We start from the raw sequence: 18,762 nt of genomic DNA, 5'->3' as shown, positions 1-18,762 counted from the left end.
GAACATTCAATTCTCTATTCTTTATCTCACTGCTCCGCTTACGGCTGCATTCTGCCTGGGTCATCTTCACATATCCTGAAAAAGAGCTTAGCGTGCACACAGAGATACCACAACTTGCAGAAACACTTCATGTCACATATCTTAAGTAACCTTCACCCATCACATCAGTACAGTACACTTTATCAGAGCAGAGAGAACTACATTCTACCAGAGCAGACAACACAAAACATGCATGATAAAATAAAACAGTGTATCTACAGAATAACTCCAACATTCCCCACTGTTTATCATGCATTCCAACGGTATTACATCTTCACCTAAAAGTAAACAATTGTTACTAAGCAACCACTTCTTATTCAGATTTTCAGCTGCAATTTTCAGGCACCACAGACTTTAGGTGCGTCAACAAGTCCTTGGCTAAAACGGGAATGGCTTTTACTGGGAGGAGTAGGGACACTAAAGCACAGTAGCCTGACACATTCCTAGGCAATCTGTCAAAAATTCTATTATCTCCACACCACCACCACACGCCACTTCGGCTGACCGGTATAAATGAACCGTTTATCTGTATTATTCGACTACACCACTTGTCTTATTACATTTTCAGCTAAAGCTTCATAGGCTAAGAGTGTGTTAACTCATCACGTCAACAGTTCAAGCTTGAACTGGAGTTGTGAGCTTTTCAATATCATCATAATTCTCAACACAGTCATTATAGTTTTCTCCACTAAGGTCTGACTGTTTCAATGCTTGATATTTTGGCATAGTTTGTTGGAAAGCCAGATTACACTGTACAAATGTATTTGACACCAATTTGCCAACCATTGTTTTGATATAAGGGATCACACAACACATGCAAAGTCCAATCAGAATTAGGACTATAATAACTGGTGTCACCATTTTCAATAGTAACTGCCACCATGGTCCTGAAGTCAACCAGGACCAGGGATTCCACCGGTTCACGGCTAGGGTGTCTTTATGCATTGCATCACAAAGTTTATTCAGCTCTTCCAATGCGTCCTGCACATCCACTGAATGAATGGAGTCTGGGATGAAAGTACAGCATGTTGTGTTCAGCAGAACACAAACTCCTCCCTGTGAACCAGTAAGCAAGTCTAAAACCATGCGATTTTGCATCACCATGGTACGTAAAGCATCTATTTCAGTGTTTTGAGCTGCTACTATTTTCTCAGTTACATTCATGAACAGACCCAATCGATAATTCAGAGTTTCAATCATTAATGAATTTTTTTTTTTTTTTTCCCACTCCTATCCAGGGGAACAATGAATGTGCTATTTTATCTCCTACAGACCACAATTTTTGATCCTTTGGTACATCCGAGCCCCACATGTGATCATGTGGTAACACATCTGGGTATATCAATCTCCTCCGTCTGGTGCTGCCATTCTTCTCTGTGGAGGTCCTTGGCACTACCACATATGTATGGTCAGTCACCTGGGTAGGTGCACACACACCACCCCAATTTGGTGGGAGACTCATGTACAGTCTGGAACCACAAAGCCAATAGATGTCATCATACACCGGAGTACCATTTACAGGTTGTAGCAAAAACTTACTAACATAAGCACATGCTTCATCCGTTCCCTGTGGACAGGAGCCTGTATAATTACATCCCCGTCCAATGTGATGAAGATAAGTACCATCCACATATTATGTTTTGGTTAGGCTTAAATTATTTGATAAAACATACGTTTGGGTACACAGACGTTTCTTAATTTTACCTACAGTTTTATTCCCTGTCCTGTAAAAGCAAATCGGGAATGGCCGTTGTGATGACAATTTAACATGATGATATTTTTGCATTTCCCTTCAGTCTAGTCAATGGAGCAGCACTTGGGCACGCTTGTACGTCCTCTGTTGAAATCCCTATCATATAAGTGGTTGCACTGAGGCAAGTGGTGTTACGTCTTGTCAGATTTGCTGAGAACTGTTGCCCCCGAAATACAGTTTGATTATGCATCCGTATAAGACATTCTGTCACCCTAGCAGGGTACGGTTTAGCCGTCAGAGCTGGGTGTGTTGAGGATATAGCCATTTGCGAACAAACATAACAATTAGTAACGTAATTCCATAGCCAATAAATGAACATCTCTGTACCACAAATTAGTATGGTATATATGAGGGTGTCCATCTGTCTCATTCACATTATGAATAAATCTCTTCTGACGTTGCTTGCGTTGTTCTCTGGCTCGGTCCACAGTGAGCTGCAATTCTTGGGTCAACCACCAGGCCAGGAATCCGAGGAGCACGAAACACACTAAGATCACAACGCAACCGGCTGCCCTACCAGCAGTCCGGCAGCAGCGGCGCTGAGCACGCTGCTCCGGGGTCTGCTGTAGTTCAGTCATGATTGCTAGGATACAGTGTTGTTAGCCAACCTCACCTAATAGTGCAAGGATCTCCCTGCTTCACTGGCATTGAGACAATCTATTGCTAATTAAATAGACTCCCTTTGTAGCCAGACTTCCCCTTACACTGTGGAGGCAGCCAACACACGCTGTATCTTACAATGACTTAGATGTATCCACATTGATCTCTCCGCTATCTTTACTGCAGTTGGTGTTGTTAACAGCACTTGGTATGGACCTTCCCAACGAGGACTGGACCAGTTCTTCCTCTTAATCTGATGAACACCCAGTCTCCTGGCTGGACTACTGGAAGGCCGTCCTGTGGAAGATCAAAATTATTCGGCAGTAAATGTGTTTAAGTTATCTCTTTCTGTGTTAATGTCTTTTTCATAAAATCTGCTAATGTTTGTTCCTCATCTGCTGTTTTAGTATCCATGTCAAAATTGGTAGACGATATGGTCGTCCATAAAGTATCTCAAATGGTGTTAAACCTGATGGTGTTGGTGTTATTCTCATATACAATTTTACTAGGTCCAAACATTCAATCCAGGCTCGTTTTGTCTCTTCTATACATTTCCTTAATCTTATTTTTATTGTGCCCTTTGTCCTTTCCACTAATCCTGCACTTTGTGGGTGGTAAGCACAATGATGTTTTAACTTAATTTTCATGTGTTCTGCTACTCTTTGTACAACTTCATTTACAAAATGTGTTCCATTATCACTGTACAATGTCTCTGGTATTCCATAATACGGAATAATTGTCTTACACAGTGCTTTTGCTACTGTTAAAGCATCTGCTTTTTGTGATGGAACAATTTCTACCCATTTTGAAAAGGCATCAATTAATACTAGACAGTATTGATAAGGTCCACATCGATTTAGTTCAATAAAGTCCACATGAACAATTTGAAAAGGATACTGTGGTTTTGGGAATTGCCCTCTCCGGGGTCTTATACTTCCCTGTGGGTTGTGTTTCAATCAGGTAACACAGGCTTTACAAAAATTTTTTGAGTATAAATTAAATCCATAGGTAGTAAAGTATTGGTCTACCATATATACCACCCCCCTGTCGACACACCCATGTGTCGCAATTGCAGCTGCTTTGAACAAGCTTTTGGGTAGGATGGGTTTGTTATGTATACAATAAAGTCCTTTGGGGTTTGGGGTTGCCCCATTTTTCAACCACAAATGTCGTTCCTGCGCTGGTGCCTGTTTTTGCATATCCAATAAAAGGTCAGAATCTATTAATGGTTCATTGTCTGTCTGGCAGGCGATAAGAATGTATCCAAACGTTTGGAATAATAGCCAACTGGTTTATTTTTATTACCATGTTGTTGTAGCAAGACTGCACACATGAATCCCCGTTTTGTGTCCACCATGAGAGTGAATGGCTTGGCATAATTGGGCAGAGATAATACTGTGGAACTCACAAGTTCTTGTTTAAGAGCTGTAAACTGTTCTTCAGCTTCTTTATTCCACTGTATTTTGTCAGTCATATCCATTGGTATAGAGTGTATTAAATCCTGCAATTTCTGCACCATCTCTGCATAACATGGAATCCAGGCTCTGCAATAATTACAGATACCTAGAAAAGTCATCATTTCCTTTTTCTGCTTCAGGTTTTAACGGATATTGTTTGATCCGTGGTTTCCAATCAGATCGTGGCTTAATTTTGACTGGCGGAGTATTTTTCAACAGTCCTACATCTGTGGGTGCATTCACCCAGAGATGAGGAGGCAGTTTGGCCAATAAAGTCTCATCTTCCTGTGTCAACAACACAGATGTTGTTAAATTTCAATCATCCAGATCTACTTCATGTATCACCGGTGTCGTCCAAGCACTTACAAACTTGTATTTCCGATACAAGCCTGTGGATGGACTGAAATCCCACACCGACATTGCATCTGCTTCATGCCAATCAGTTGCTTCCTCAGCTATTTTAACAATTCTTCCAAGGTCCTTCCAGGACTGAGTGTCTGCCCTTATCAGTGAAATATGCGGCACAGCCTCAGGTTTTCCTCTGTACCATTTGTCTGCACTTTGGGTCAGCACTACACTACACACAGAGGTGGTTTTTCTGTCTGTGTATAGGTGTGCTACTGTCTGTAATTCTGATGGAATTTTCAGAAATCCTGCTCCATACCTTTCATCCTTTCGTGGAGTGAATAGCATAGTTATGTGTAGATCTTTAGGTGACATCATTACTACATGTTCGCTGTTTTCACAGGTCATCAGACCTTCCTCCAATAATTGTTCAGTTTGTCTCAATTCCGACAGATCCAAAGAGTACTGCCAGGCCTGGGCCAAATTTGTATATACAGTAGCGGGCTGCCTTTTTTGTTTTCAGATTTCTTTCTGCGTGTATGGCGTGGTCTACATACTCTTGTAACCCAGCTGTTGGGGGCGTTATCATGTGTTTGTCTACCCATGCTCGGATATCTGATCTGGAGTTGGCATGGAGTGCATTTGTCAATTGTTGTTCATACACGCTATCATTTTTCAGTGGTAGAAGACCACTGTGCACTTTAAAAACTTTTTCCATTCGATGTCGATAGTCTTCGAATGGTTCATCATCTTTCTGTTTTGTGCGATTTATTTCTGTGTAATTTGACTTCTGCTGGTATTTCTGCTTAATTCTCAGCAATAGTGCGGCCAATCGATCTTCCAATTCCTGACTATCATGGGCTAATGGAGTGTGGTCTGCCTCTGCAGGATCCCAATCTCCTGTTACATCAGCCCAATCCTTTGTCACAGTTGCCATTATGACTTGTTGAACTTCATCCCCTCTAAGATTGTAGGATTTAACCAAAGCGGTTACGTCAATAATGTACTGGGCTACATCTTCTCGTGGGGGAGTTACACCTTCCACAGCTGCCTTAACGTCTGCTTGTGTCCAAGTTCGGTACACAAGAATAGTTCTTGGTCCTGACGTATGTGGATTTGCCACATGAATCATTGGATAGACTCCTGATCCACCTGGTTCCTGATCAGCCGGTGGGGCTGATGGTCCAGGTTGTTTTTCTTCATCTTTTGGTGTTTTGGATCGTGTTCTCATGACGTGTTGTGTAGGGTCTACATATGATGGGGGTTGTCCCTGTGGTAAATCTGGATAGAGTTTATTCTCCTTTATTTCAGCTTCTGGCTAACTGTGTTTTGTAGTATCCAATTTTACTACCATTTCTACTTTTGGAGCCGCAGGCCCTGTCTCATTATCTTCTTGTCTGTGAAACATCACGTTCCCCTGCTCCTTCTTATCATTTACTGTTTCTTTCTGTCTTTCCTTTGCTTCTCTAAGGCCCTTCTTTCGTTTCTCAACTTCTCTTTCCCATGCTACAATTTCACCTTGACCTTCTTTTTTTCCTTTTTTTTTTTCACTTGTTCCACACTTTTTCTCAATACTGTTCTTTAGTTTAGTTAATGACTCTTTCTGCAGGCGTCCATCAAATCCATGATCTTTTATCCACTTATCTAAGTGTTTTGTTGAATTTGGATCAATTTTATTCATGTATATCCAATCTTTTGTTTTTAGATCGTCCCGGGACTTAGGTCTCTCATTTTTACTGTTAGATTTTCCCATTTTGTGTTTTCTGAACGTTTTAGACCAGTGATGGTTTTGCCCCTACAGGGTCCTAATCCACTGGTGGTGTTACAATCACAGGGTAGTAATCAACTATTCTGAGAAGTGCGTTCCCTTTCGCCACCCCGGAGGGCACGGGAAGGCCTTGCCTTTGCTTCTTCTCAAAACTTACTACTTACTTTCCTGTGAGATTTTCATAGAGGGGAGTCGAAGTGACTCCACACTCTCACTCAGTCACCTTTATTACACTCACACACAGTTATTTTATTTACACAAATACATAGAAACACTTTTAATAACCGTACGCGTATTCTTAGGCCAGGGGAGCTCGCCCTCCCGTGGAATTTAACTAATGTCCTGCATTAGGGGAGTCCACCATCCCTGCGACGTTTAACTGCCTTTTCACTGTGCACTTATTTCTCTGTTTAACCGTGACTTTCACACTTTTATTCCCTACCGGTACATGTATATAAACAGAGGAGTCCGCACCCTCCTTCGGAATTTAACTACGTGCGTTCCTCGCCATTGTAGAGGAGTCCGACCTCCTCGCAGAATTTAACTGTGTTTCATTAACAGACGATTCTACGCCATCGCTTGCGGAATTTAACTGTTTATGTGATCTGATCACCACTCACTCAGTACTGTTACAAAGAAATTCTACTCACTGACTCGACCTCCTGTCTGTCTTCTTCGGGAAAATCTCGTCAACCAGACGATGCCAACGGCGGTCGACAATTGCAGACACGATCAATCGATCGGACCTTGGCCAAGGATTTTCGTCTGGACTTGACGACCTCCGCCGGACACCTCCGGTATTGTTGAGATCCCGGACGTAGCCCCCAGTCAATGTTGGGTATTTTCGCCTCCAAACATTCTTAAAACCTTGATAAGACAAACAGAGTCAAGAAACACCAGTGAGACAGAATGTCAATTTTAGCTCGCGAGGAGTGCAGTCAGGCTGTACACCAAAGCTACACTAAAGTCTGGCCTGCGCTCCCGCTCTTTTTATTAAGGACTTCCCTACATACATGGGCGGTACAGCTCCTAAGGGGAGGAGTGATAGCGCGTGAGCTGTTGCCGCAGAACCGCTGATTGCACAATACATTCAGGACGTTCAGAACCTTTTTAATCTTGGGCTCGATTAAGATGTGTTTAAGACATCTATCGATTAATCACACTTCTTCTGACACAAGGACTAATGTATCATAATCACACTGTGGTTGGAACATTCAATTCTCTATTCTTTATCTCACTGCTCCGCTTACGGCTGCATTCTGCCTGGGTCATCTTCACATATCCTGAAAAAGAGCTTAGCGTGCACACAGAGATACCACAACTTGCAGAAACACTTCATGTCACATATCTTAAGTAACCTTCACCCATCACATCAGTACAGTACACTTTATCAGAGCAGAGAGAACTACATTCTACCAGAGCAGACAACACAAAACATGCATGATAAAATAAAACAGTGTATCTACAGAATAACTCCAACAACTCTCCATTACTTTGAACAGTTGACCCCAAATATTTAAACTCATCTACTTTCACCACTTCTACTCCTTGTAACTGCACTATTCCACTGGGCTCCCTCTCATTCACACACATGTACTCGGTCTTGCTTCTACTGACTTTCATTCCCCTTCTCTCCAAAGCATATCTCCACTTCTCCAGACTAGACTCAACTTGCTCTCTACTCTCACTACAGATCACAATGTCATCTGCAAACATCATAGTCCATGGGGACTCCTGTCTGATCTCATCTGTCAACCTGTCCATCACCACTGCAAACAAGAAAGGACTCAGAGCTGATCCTTGGTGTAATCCCACCTCCACCTTGAATGAGTCTGTCATTCCGACTGCGCATCGCACCGCTGTCACACTATTCTTGTACATGTCCTGCACTACCCTAACGTACTTCTCTGCCACTCCAGACTTCCTCATACAATGCCACAACTCTTCTCTTGGCACCCTATCATAAGCTTTTTCTAAGTCCACAAACACACAATGTAACTCTTTCTGTCCTTCTCTGTACTTTTCCAACAGTATTCTCAGAGCAAACATTGCATCTGTAGTGCTCTTTCTCGGCATGAAACCATATTGCTGCTCACAGATCTTCACCTGTTTTCTAAGCCTAGCTTCTACTACTCTTTCCCATAACTTCATGCTGTGGCTGATCAGCTTTATGCCTCTGTAGTTACTGCAGCTCTGCACATCACCCTTGTTCTTGAAAATAGGAACCAGCACACTTCGTCTCCACTCCTCAGGCATCCTCTCACTTTCCAAGATTTTATTAAACAATCTGGTTAGAAACTCTATTGCCATCTCTCCTAGACATTTCCATGCCTCCATTGGAATGTCATCTGGACCAACTGCCTTTCCACTCTTCATCCTCTTCATAGCAGCCCTCACTTCGTCCTTGCTAATCTCTTTTACTTCCTGATTTACTCTCACCACATAATCCAGCCTTTTCTCTCGCTCATTTTCTTTATTCATCAACTCTTCAAAATATTCCCTCCACCTTCTCAGCACACACTCCTCACTTGTCAGCACATTACCATGTGCATCTTTTACCACCCTAACCTGCTGCACATCCTTTCCAGCTCTGTCCCTTTGTCTGGCCAATTGGTACAAGTCCTTTTCTCCTTCCTTACTATTCAACTTCTTGTACAGCTCGCAATATGCCTTTTCCTTTGCTTTTGCCACTTCTCTTCTCGCCTTACGCCACATCTCCTTGTACTCCTGTCTACTTTCTTCATCTCTCCGACTATCCCAAAACTTTTTCGCCAACCTCTTTCTCCTTATGCTTTCCTGGACCTCTTCATTCCACCACCAAGTCTCCTTGTCTTCCTTCCACTGTCCAGATGTCATACCCAGTACTGCCCTAGCTGTCTCCCTCACCACATCTGCAGTACTTTTCCAGTTGTCCAAAATTGCTTCCCCTCCAACTAGTGCTTCTCTCACCTGCTCACTAAATTTCATACAACAGTCTTCCTCCTTCAGCTTCCACCATCTGATCCTTTGTTGAGCTCTCACTCTCTTCTTCTTCTTTACCTCTAAAGTCATCCTACAAACAACCATCCTATGCTGTCTAGTGACACTCTCTCCTGCTACCACCTTACAGTCTGTGATTTCTTTTAGCTTGCATCTCCTATAAAGAATGTAGTCCACCTGTGTGCACCTTCCTCCACTCTTATATGTTACCCTGTGCTCCTCCCTTTTCTTAAAGTAGGTATTCACCACAGCCATTTCCATCCTTTTTGCAAAATCAACTACCATCTGTCCTTCCCCATTCCTATCATTGATACCATATCTACCCATTACTTCCTCATCACCTCTGTTCCTTTCACCAACATGCCCATTGAAGTCTGCTCCTATCACCACTCTTTCATGCTTGGGCACACTCTCCACCACCTCATCTAACACACTCCAGAAATCTTCTTTCTCCTTCATCTCACAACCTACCTGTGGGGCATATGCACTGATGATATTCATCATCACCCCTTCAACAATTTCCAACTTCACACTCATCACCCTGTCAGACACTCGCTTAACCTCCAACACACTTTTAACATACTCTTCCTTTAAAATGACCCCAACACCATTTCTCTTCCTGTCCTCACCATGGTACAACAACTTGTACCCACCGGTGATACTCCTGCTCTTACTTCCCTTCCACTTGGTCTCTTGCACACACAATATGTCTACCTTTCTCCTCTCCATCATATCAGCCAGCTCTCTCCCTTTACCAGTCATACTACCAACATTCAAAGTCCCCACTCTCATTTCCACCCTTCTAGTTTTCTTCTCCCACTGTTCGTGGCAACGTTTTCCTCCTCTTCTTCGTCGTCTTCACCCAGCAGTAGCCCAATTTCCACCGGCACCCTGTTGGGCAATAGCACCGGTGGCGGACGCTGTTAACCCGGGCCGCGACCGATCCGGTATGGGAATTCGATTCTGAGTCTGCATAGTTGGGTTGGCTTGTTTTACGCCAGATGCCCTTCCTGAAGCAACCCTCCTCATTTATCCGGGCTTGGGACCGGCACTCAGAATGTACTGGCTGCACAGCCCATGTGGCTGAGTTGCACGAGGGTTCAAGCATGATTGGTGGAATCGCACGTCATTCAAATCCATATAGTTTTTTTTTTTTTTTTTTTTTAAAGGTCGGTTTATTGTCTAATAGACCTCGTATTCTACAATAAAGGCTTTCATAACCATTATGTGTGCATCTGTATGGACTATTTATTACATTAAAAAGACACAATAATACATCTGACATTTTTATTATTATTATTTTTCAAGAACAAACCCCATCAGTCATGAATTAATGCAAACATTTGTCAGGGCACTCGCTCAAGGTAATTCTCAAAGCAATCCAGCAGATGTCACCCTTCAAACTGTATCAAACGCGTCTTGGCATTGTGTCGATTTTCAGCCAGTTGTGTTGCAGTGGCTTATTGGTTCACGAGGCTTCGAAATTGCCGTCGCTAGTGTGAAGTAAGTTGTCACGACTCTTGACAGTGATGCATAGTTCAAGGTATTGCTGAGATGATACTTTATATCTTTGAATGGTGTATAAAGCAAGATGTTGTGACTCTGACAGTGAGGCATGACTCCAAAATAATGCCTTTGCTAACTGAAAGCACCAAATCCAGGAACAGTTTTTGATGATTATGACAAAGCTGCCGAACTTTGAGAAGCTTTGTCTACAAATTTTAACTGTGTATTGATACACAAACCCATTAGAATATTATTTTCTTAAACATACGAGTATACAGCTCAATAGAGAGCATCCAAAAATTTTGAAAAAGTCTAATAAGGATTAATTTGTTCAAAAGCCACTACTGCACTTAAAGGACGTTGACATCATTTTCACTTATGATTATGGCAAATTAGAAATCAAATTGTAGACGATTCTTCATCATACCTGCTATATTTCTTAATGGAACTATTGCACGTATTTTTGTATTTAAGGCGCCAAATGTGAAAGTTTGCTAGTTTTCACTGACAGAGCTAAATGCATTATGGGAAAATGCTTAACAGACACGCCTCTCGTCCATGAAAGGTCATTTCATTCAACTTTGTGCGCTTTTCTCTGCCTAGTAATATAAAAGTTATATTCAGTTATAAATATGTTGTACTTATATAAAGTGAACATTTGCTTTTGTTATCACCTTCAACTCACAACAGCGCTGCTTTTTGGGTTTTGCTCGGCTTCGTGTCGATATCAGGGGGACGTCACACCTCAATCAAAGATGAAGTGTGGAACAAGATGCTTCAAAACTTCTCTTTTACTTTTAGTGTTCTTTTCAATCAGCAAGCTGCTTCTGGAACTGCTGCTCAATTGTTTTTTGTCTGGATAAAACTGATCCTAATTTTAAAAATCTCTTTTTTGCTGCTCTGGATTACGTAAACAATTTTACTTTTATTTTTATGTTGTTTTACAAAGCAACATTGGATTGGATTACTCTGATCTAGATTTTCAGGATCATCAAACCCTGATAAAGATTTCTCTAAATGAGAATAAATACTGCAATTTAAGATATATGGGGATCTTGTAGTCGGTCTGCTCTGTGTCAGCCTGATCCTGTCAGATCTCAGAAGATAAGCAGTGTGGGACCTGGTTAGTACTTGGATGAGAGACCTCTTTGGAACACCAGCGGCTGTGTGGGTTTCTCCGGTTGCACTGGAGTTGTCAGGAAGGGCATCCAGCGTAAAACCTGTGCCAAATACCAATGTGGATCTGGCTGTATCCGCTGTGATGACCCTGAACAAAATGGGAGCAGCCAAATGGACAGCAACAAGATATATGTGGATCTTCAGCACTGGGTCAATATTACATTTTTATTTGAAAAGAGAGAAAATAAAGCAATAACTCAGCCACATGAAGTGTGCAGCCAGTACACTCTGAGTGCCAGTGTCGCCGACCAAACGATCCCCCCTTAAAATCGGTCTGCCCTGGCTTCACTGTGCATGCATCATTAGCCGCGGTTATCGCCTCCTTTCTGTTTCAAATTGCACTCCAGTCATCATCTGTCTCAGTGACAGATATCTGAAGCTTTTCTACAACAATCATTTCCACATAAATTCAGCATAAAAGACGGAAGAAGCGATCAGAGCGCCACGGCTACATGAGCTGCTAGCTGATGCGTTCACGTGTTCGCGTGTTGGTCATTTCAAAGCATCACAGAGTATCGACTTGTTTCTGCTTAAAACTGACTTTAGAATGATTTAAGAGGTTTTACCTTGTCATCTGATGGTTACTAATCCTATTAATCCATTTGATCGCTTTGGATGAATAGACTGTCTCAGACGAGTTGCTGAGCTCCGAAATGATGCATGCAGAGTGGATGCAGGGTGGACCAATTTTTAAGGGGGACCATTCAGTCTATGACACCGGTTCCAAGCCCGGATACATGAGGGTTGCGTCAGGAAGGGCATCTGGTGTAAATACTGCCAACCCAGCAGTGCAGACTGAAAATTGAATCTCCATACTGGATCGAATGACGCCCGGGTTAACAACGAACGCCACTGGTAAGAAGAAGAGGAGGAGAGCGTGTCCACAGACAGCGAAAAAAGAGGAAAGCTAGAAGGGTGGAAGTGAGAGTCGCGACTTTGAATGTTGGCAGTTTGAGTAGTAAAGGGATAGAGCTGACTGATATGATAGAGAGGAGAAAGGCAGACATATTGTGTGTGCAACAGAGCAAGAAGAAGAAGAAAAAGAAGAAGAAAAAACATGGATCGCTGGCATCCCAATCCAACGTGCAAACCATTACGCCACCACCTCCCTCCAACTAATAAAGTCGTAAGAAAATAAGAGCAGGAGCATAGGAGGTGGGTTCATGTTTTATAATGTATGTTTTAATGTACAGCACTTTGTGTCAGCAGTGGTGTGTTAAAGTGCTGAAGTTGGAATGGCACATGTGTCAGTCTTGTAGTACAGTGGCCAGGCCCAGGAAATTTTGATGGTACCCCAACCGGAGGTACAAGTTGAAAATAGTATCATTTTGACCGTGAGGATGTCCAGTTTCTGAAAAATGATGTTGTAGTTGCAGCTTCTGTGTACAACATGTCAAATGATCCCCTTGTTTGCCAAAAACTGCAAATAAATAAATAAATAAAAGCAATTTCCAGTTTTTCTTTTATTTTTTGAAATATGCAACCCATATTCCAACCAAACTTCATTATATGGGTTTATTTGATGAAAGAGACCTTCATATAAATCTTGGAATACTTTGATTTACTTATGGCGAAAAATATACCCAAAATACTGAACATTTTAGCGGATTTTACAGAAACATGAGAACTTTTTCAACTAACTAGGCAGAAAATTACATTACAACAATAATCTACAAGTTAACTGACAGAATGATACTCAAGTACTAACGAAACAAAAAAAAGAAAAACGTGCTTTCACATTATGCACATTTTGCATTATGGGAAAATGTTTACCATGACCATGCCTCTCTTACTGAAAACTTTTTTCACTAAAATGTGGTCTTTCTCATCGCTAGATTGCATTGTGCTACATATCCAGTAAGCAGGAATGGCTGTGTCAGTTTTAGATGTTGCACTGAAAGATGCCTTCACTAAACACAAAGTTGCTACTCCAGCCTACAAGTTGATCACATGAGGGTTATGTCAGGCTACCATATGGCTAGCATACTGGTACAGTTTTGTTTTATGCTTTTTACTCTTTTAATTCATGTTATTAGTAATTGGAGCGGGCAGCTGCCTCAACTTCACCTAAATTCTGGGTCTTTTAATGAAGCTTACGGCTAGTGGCCGGCGATCACCTTAGTATTTCTTCTGTTTTTGTTGTTGATTAATGCTGGCAAATTATACAGTATTTTTTGTCTTTCTGATGCCTGATTCTGTTTTTTCTCTGTTTAAGTTGCAGCTCCATCCAGAGATGGGAGTTGTGTTTGTGTTGGCGACCCTCCTGTCCTGTGCACCAACAGCAATTCTTGTATATTCGTCCGTGAATTGTTCTGTGAATTATTTCTGTAATTTATGTTTGTAGCATGGCCCAAGCAGAGGGTCACCCCTTTGAGTCTGGTCTGCTTGAGGTTTCTTCCTCAGAGGGAGTTTTTCCTTACCACTGTTGCTCTGGGGGTTGGTAAGATTAGACCTTACCTGTGTGAAGCACCTTGAGGCAACTCTGTTGTGATTTGGCGCTATATAAAGGAAAATAAATTGAAATTGAAAAAAAAAATCACTCAGTGCTCTGCCTGCCATCTTGGCTTCAAGTCGGACTCTTGCTGACGTCACACGTCAATCAAACACGAAATGTGCAACAAGAGATTTCAAGACTTCTGTTTTACTTTTGATGCAGTTGTTTAGCAGCACCTTTTAATAAATAGACATCAACTGAATCTATGGATAACACTGCGACAAATGACTGTAGCCTAAAGAAAGTTGGACAAACGTGTCCCAGATGTGACAATCGCTTTTCCATCTGCATCAGACGCTCAATGCACTTTACAATAATGACTCACATTCACCCACATGGACTGTATTTATATAGCGCTTTTCCATCTGCATCAGATGCTCAAAGCGCTTTACAATAATGCCTCACATTCACCCCAATGTAAGGGTGCTGCCATTCACGGCGCTCACTACACACCAGGAGCAACTAGGGAATTAAGGACCTTGCCCAAGGGCCCTTAGTGATTTTCCAGTGAGGCTGAGATTTGAACCAAGAATCCTCTGGTCTCTGTTGGGGAAAGTGTAGTGACCCACAACAGGGGGCGCAAATGAACGGTCAATAGATGAGCCAAAAGGTAACAATTTAATGTTGTGAATGTGCACAACGAATATACAGACAATCTCAGAATCTGATAGCAGTCAATACACAAAGGTGACGTGTGGGCAGGCTCGAGGATAGAAGACGTCTGTCCTGAGAAGAGCCGGAACCACACGATTTCCGCCGCCACCGAACCTGGTGAATACTGGAGCCGCCAAGTCCCGAATTCCCAGGTGATCACCGTCCCCGACTGTTGGATCTGGTGCTGCTGGCGAGGAGCACAAACAGTGAGATGTGGGTGTGTGCACACCCAGTAACAAAAACAGTCAGAAGGTGGAAAGTCACCTCCACCTCTAATCACACAATCGTGCAGCTCCTGTTAACCACTTATCTGGTTTGGGTGTGAAGCGAAGCCGTCGCTGTTCACACCAAATGCCAATCCAGCAGATAAGGCACACAACAGGAAAGCGGCTGCAAAAAGAGTTCAGACTATGACACAGTTTTCAGTACAGCAGAGAATTACCTTCCCAGGTAGATGATATCTCGGCAGCGAGGTGGAGATGACATCCGGCTTTTATGGAGTGATGAAATGACGGGTGACAGCTGTCATGAGTTGATGTGTGACAGCTGTCACTCCCGGTTGTGTCTGTGGCGGCAGCGCCCTCTCGTGCCTGAAGCCCGCACTTCAGGCAGGGCACCCTCTGATGGTGGGCCAGCAGTACCTCCTCTTCTGGCGGCCCACACAACAGTCTCAAGTCCAATGCTTAACCACTAGACCATCATCTCCCCAATAAGACAATATTTAGTCAATAACATTGGCGTCATCAGCTGTAATCCTGTGTGTACCTTTTGTCATCTAATCTACTTTAAGACCAATAAAAAAAATTAAAAAAAATCATTAGTTTATCATCCTTGACATCAGCTTGGGACTCCGACGAGGGCGGTCGCATCTCCTCCACTCTCCCTTATCTCTGTTCTCTGCTTTAACCTTCAAGTCCCTACTTCACCAGACTGTGAATTCCTCAAATTATATTGGACACTGGATCTATTGGACTACTATTGGATTAACCATGGAATAGATCAGCTGGTCTCTGAATGCTATTGACACCATTTTTTTCTACAAGAAGGTCAGGACCAGGGGATCCTACCTGCCCAGATGGAATGCATCCTGCAGGCTATGTTCTCGACTCCTGGGAGTTGTGGCTTGTTGCATGCTTTGCGCCTTTCTCTGTTGAGGATGTCAAGGATTTATTAATTTTTGGTCTTACGGTAGCAGGGCTGGTACTTTTTGGCTTATGTGCTGTCCTGATCTACCGTAAAATTGGCACGTCGGCGGCATCAAGAACCACGCCCCCTCGCTTGTCCATCATGATTAATGAGGTTGGCAAGGCAGTGCATTCTCAGACTGCAATGACTCTTGAACTCAGATGCAAACTGGATGACATCTTGGAGCAGATGCATGCCTTGCAGTTTAAGTGAAGATTTCAGAGGCCAGTGAAAATTCTTAATTCATAATTGGGAATATTCTTAATTCATAATTGGGATTTGATTGTTCAAGTGGAACTGTTAAAAGTGTTTTTCACTGCTCAAACCACAACATCACAGGCTTATCAAGCCTGAAGTTCAAATTGCCCACTGTTTTCCCTCCAGAGGAATTTCGTCGGCCTGGGGATCATTTGGCTGTTTCTTATCTCAACTCACAAAGACAATAAACTGTTTTCACAGGACTGAAGCATGCTCCATTCCCTCCCCCCACCCCCCTCCTACTCCCCATTAAACACCCCCCACTCCAGCATCTGCTCATGTCATTCCTTTCCGCTTCTGCGGGGGTGGTGCAGTTTTAGCTGCAGCTGGCCTCCATTCCTCCCACAAGCTGACGGCGGCGCATCTCAGGGTTGCTGCGTGGCCTTCACCCACTTGCCTCAATTCGGATAACGGACTTTTTCAAACTTAGTGCACATAAACAATGTCAAATGTGTATGTGCTGTCTTTAATTCTGATGTGTGCCATTATTACAGTAAACAAGTAACAATTGTGGACTAATTGCTGTCTGAGGTAACTGGAGTGTAAACATAATTTCTCCACTGTGAGATCAATAAAGTATGAGGTCTGTTAGAAAAGTATCAGACCTTTATATTTTTTTCAAAAACCTGATGGATTTGAATCACGTGTGCTTGCATGAGCAAACCTTGAACCTTCGTGCGCATGCGTGAACTTTTTCACGCCTGTCAATTGCATCATTTCCTGGTAAGCAGCCTTTGTGTGGGACGTGTGCAGCGCGCTCGGTGGATTTTCATTTCAAGGAAAAACGACTGGAGCAGCGCCGCATCAAATTTTGCTAGAAACTGAGCGACAGCCAGGCGGAAACCATTCGGAAGATTCAGACAGCTTTCGGTGACGATGCTATGGGCATCACACAGATTAAGGAGAGGTACAACCGGTTTAAAGACATCCGCACAACGGTGGAGAGCGAGCCACGCTCCCGTCGGCCATCAACATGCTGAAATGACCGGATCACTCCAAAGTGAACGCTGTGGTGATGTGGGACCGTCGTGTGACTATCCGAGAAATTGCGGAAGAGGTGGACATCAGCACTTTTTCGGTACATTCCACTGTGACAGAAGATTTGGCCATGAAAAGAGTGGCGGCGAAATTCATGCTGCTGCTGACAGCACCTCCGAGTTGGAAGTCTCACAGGACATGCTGTGACATGCCCACCTCTTCCACAATTTCTCGGATAGTCACATGACTGAAAAGTCACCGAAAGCCGTCTGAATAATCCAAATGGTTTCCACTTGGCTGTCGCCCAGTTCCTGGCAAAATTTGATGCGGCGCTGCTCCAGTCTTTCCGTCTTTTTCCTTGAAATGAAAATCCGCCGAGCGCACAGCACATGTCCTCACACAAAGGCTGCTTACCAGAAAACGATGCGCACAGCACACGCCCCACACAAAGGCTGCTTACCAGAAAATGATGCAATCAACAGGCGTGAAAAACTTCACGTATGCGCACGAAGGTTCAAGGTTTGCTCATGCAAGCACACGTGATTCAAATCCATCAGGTTTTTGAAAAAAATAAAAAGGTCTGATACTTTTCTAACAGACCTCGTATATCTCATCTCATCTCAGTAAGTGATGAGGGAGGGCAGATGTTTTCTTCTTCTTAGAAACACAGAACAAACAATACAGTATAATTCTGAGGCTGGGAAATTCAGGGAAGTTTCATTTAGAAATATGATAAACCAGCCTCACAGCTCTGCAAAAGTATTTGATTAAAACCCACAAAAAGTAGTATTCTACAAAAAAAAAAAAAAACTTGCAGGCTGGATCAAGTGGTCAGTGTCCTGACAAGATGAACTACGCATTGAAGTGAGCTCCACCACGCAAAAAGTAAAGACTTGCTGTCTTTAAAGCAGAATATTGTCATGAGATGACGGGGAGCTCATCTCGATGGGGGAACTCATCTCGACAGAACACCGGGTCACTTGGGGAGGGGGGTTCTGAGAAACTTTGCAGAGCCTTGATTGGTTGTTTGTCCAAAAAGCGGCATTGTGACTGGTCACTACTGTGCACTGCCCCTCCAAACAAAGGGCATTACTGTGGACAGACGTATTGCCATTGGTTCACTACTGTGCACCACAGCCAAGTGACTGGCTACAGGGTTGGACTACTGTGGACCTGCAGTCTAATTATGCTATGCTACCGTATGCTAGTCCAGCTAAAAATCCTTTAAAGCCCCTTTCACACCAAGCTATGCAGCCCCACATTTTAATACGTTGAGGGACGTAAAGGGCTCCATGAAATGGACTTAAAAAAAATTAACGTTTTATTTTTCCACGGACTTTTGCCGCAGAGCACCGGATGCAGTGCTCTACACAAGTCTACACAACACTCCATTACTGTAACTCTATGCAACACTGCACTACTGTATAATATTTCCTCCTCAATTGTACACAACCCTACACCACTCCGGCGAAAAATCCTTTTAGATTTTTTATCATTGCTAGATTTTTTTCATCCAGCAGAACTTTTCTGGCAGTGAAACTTTAAAATAAAGTCCACTATAACTCTT

This window comes from Thalassophryne amazonica, chromosome 6 (genome assembly GCF_902500255.1).
Source record: "Thalassophryne amazonica chromosome 6, fThaAma1.1, whole genome shotgun sequence".
Classification (NCBI taxonomy): domain Eukaryota; kingdom Metazoa; phylum Chordata; class Actinopteri; order Batrachoidiformes; family Batrachoididae; genus Thalassophryne; species Thalassophryne amazonica.
This window is presented reverse-complemented; position numbering follows the sequence as displayed.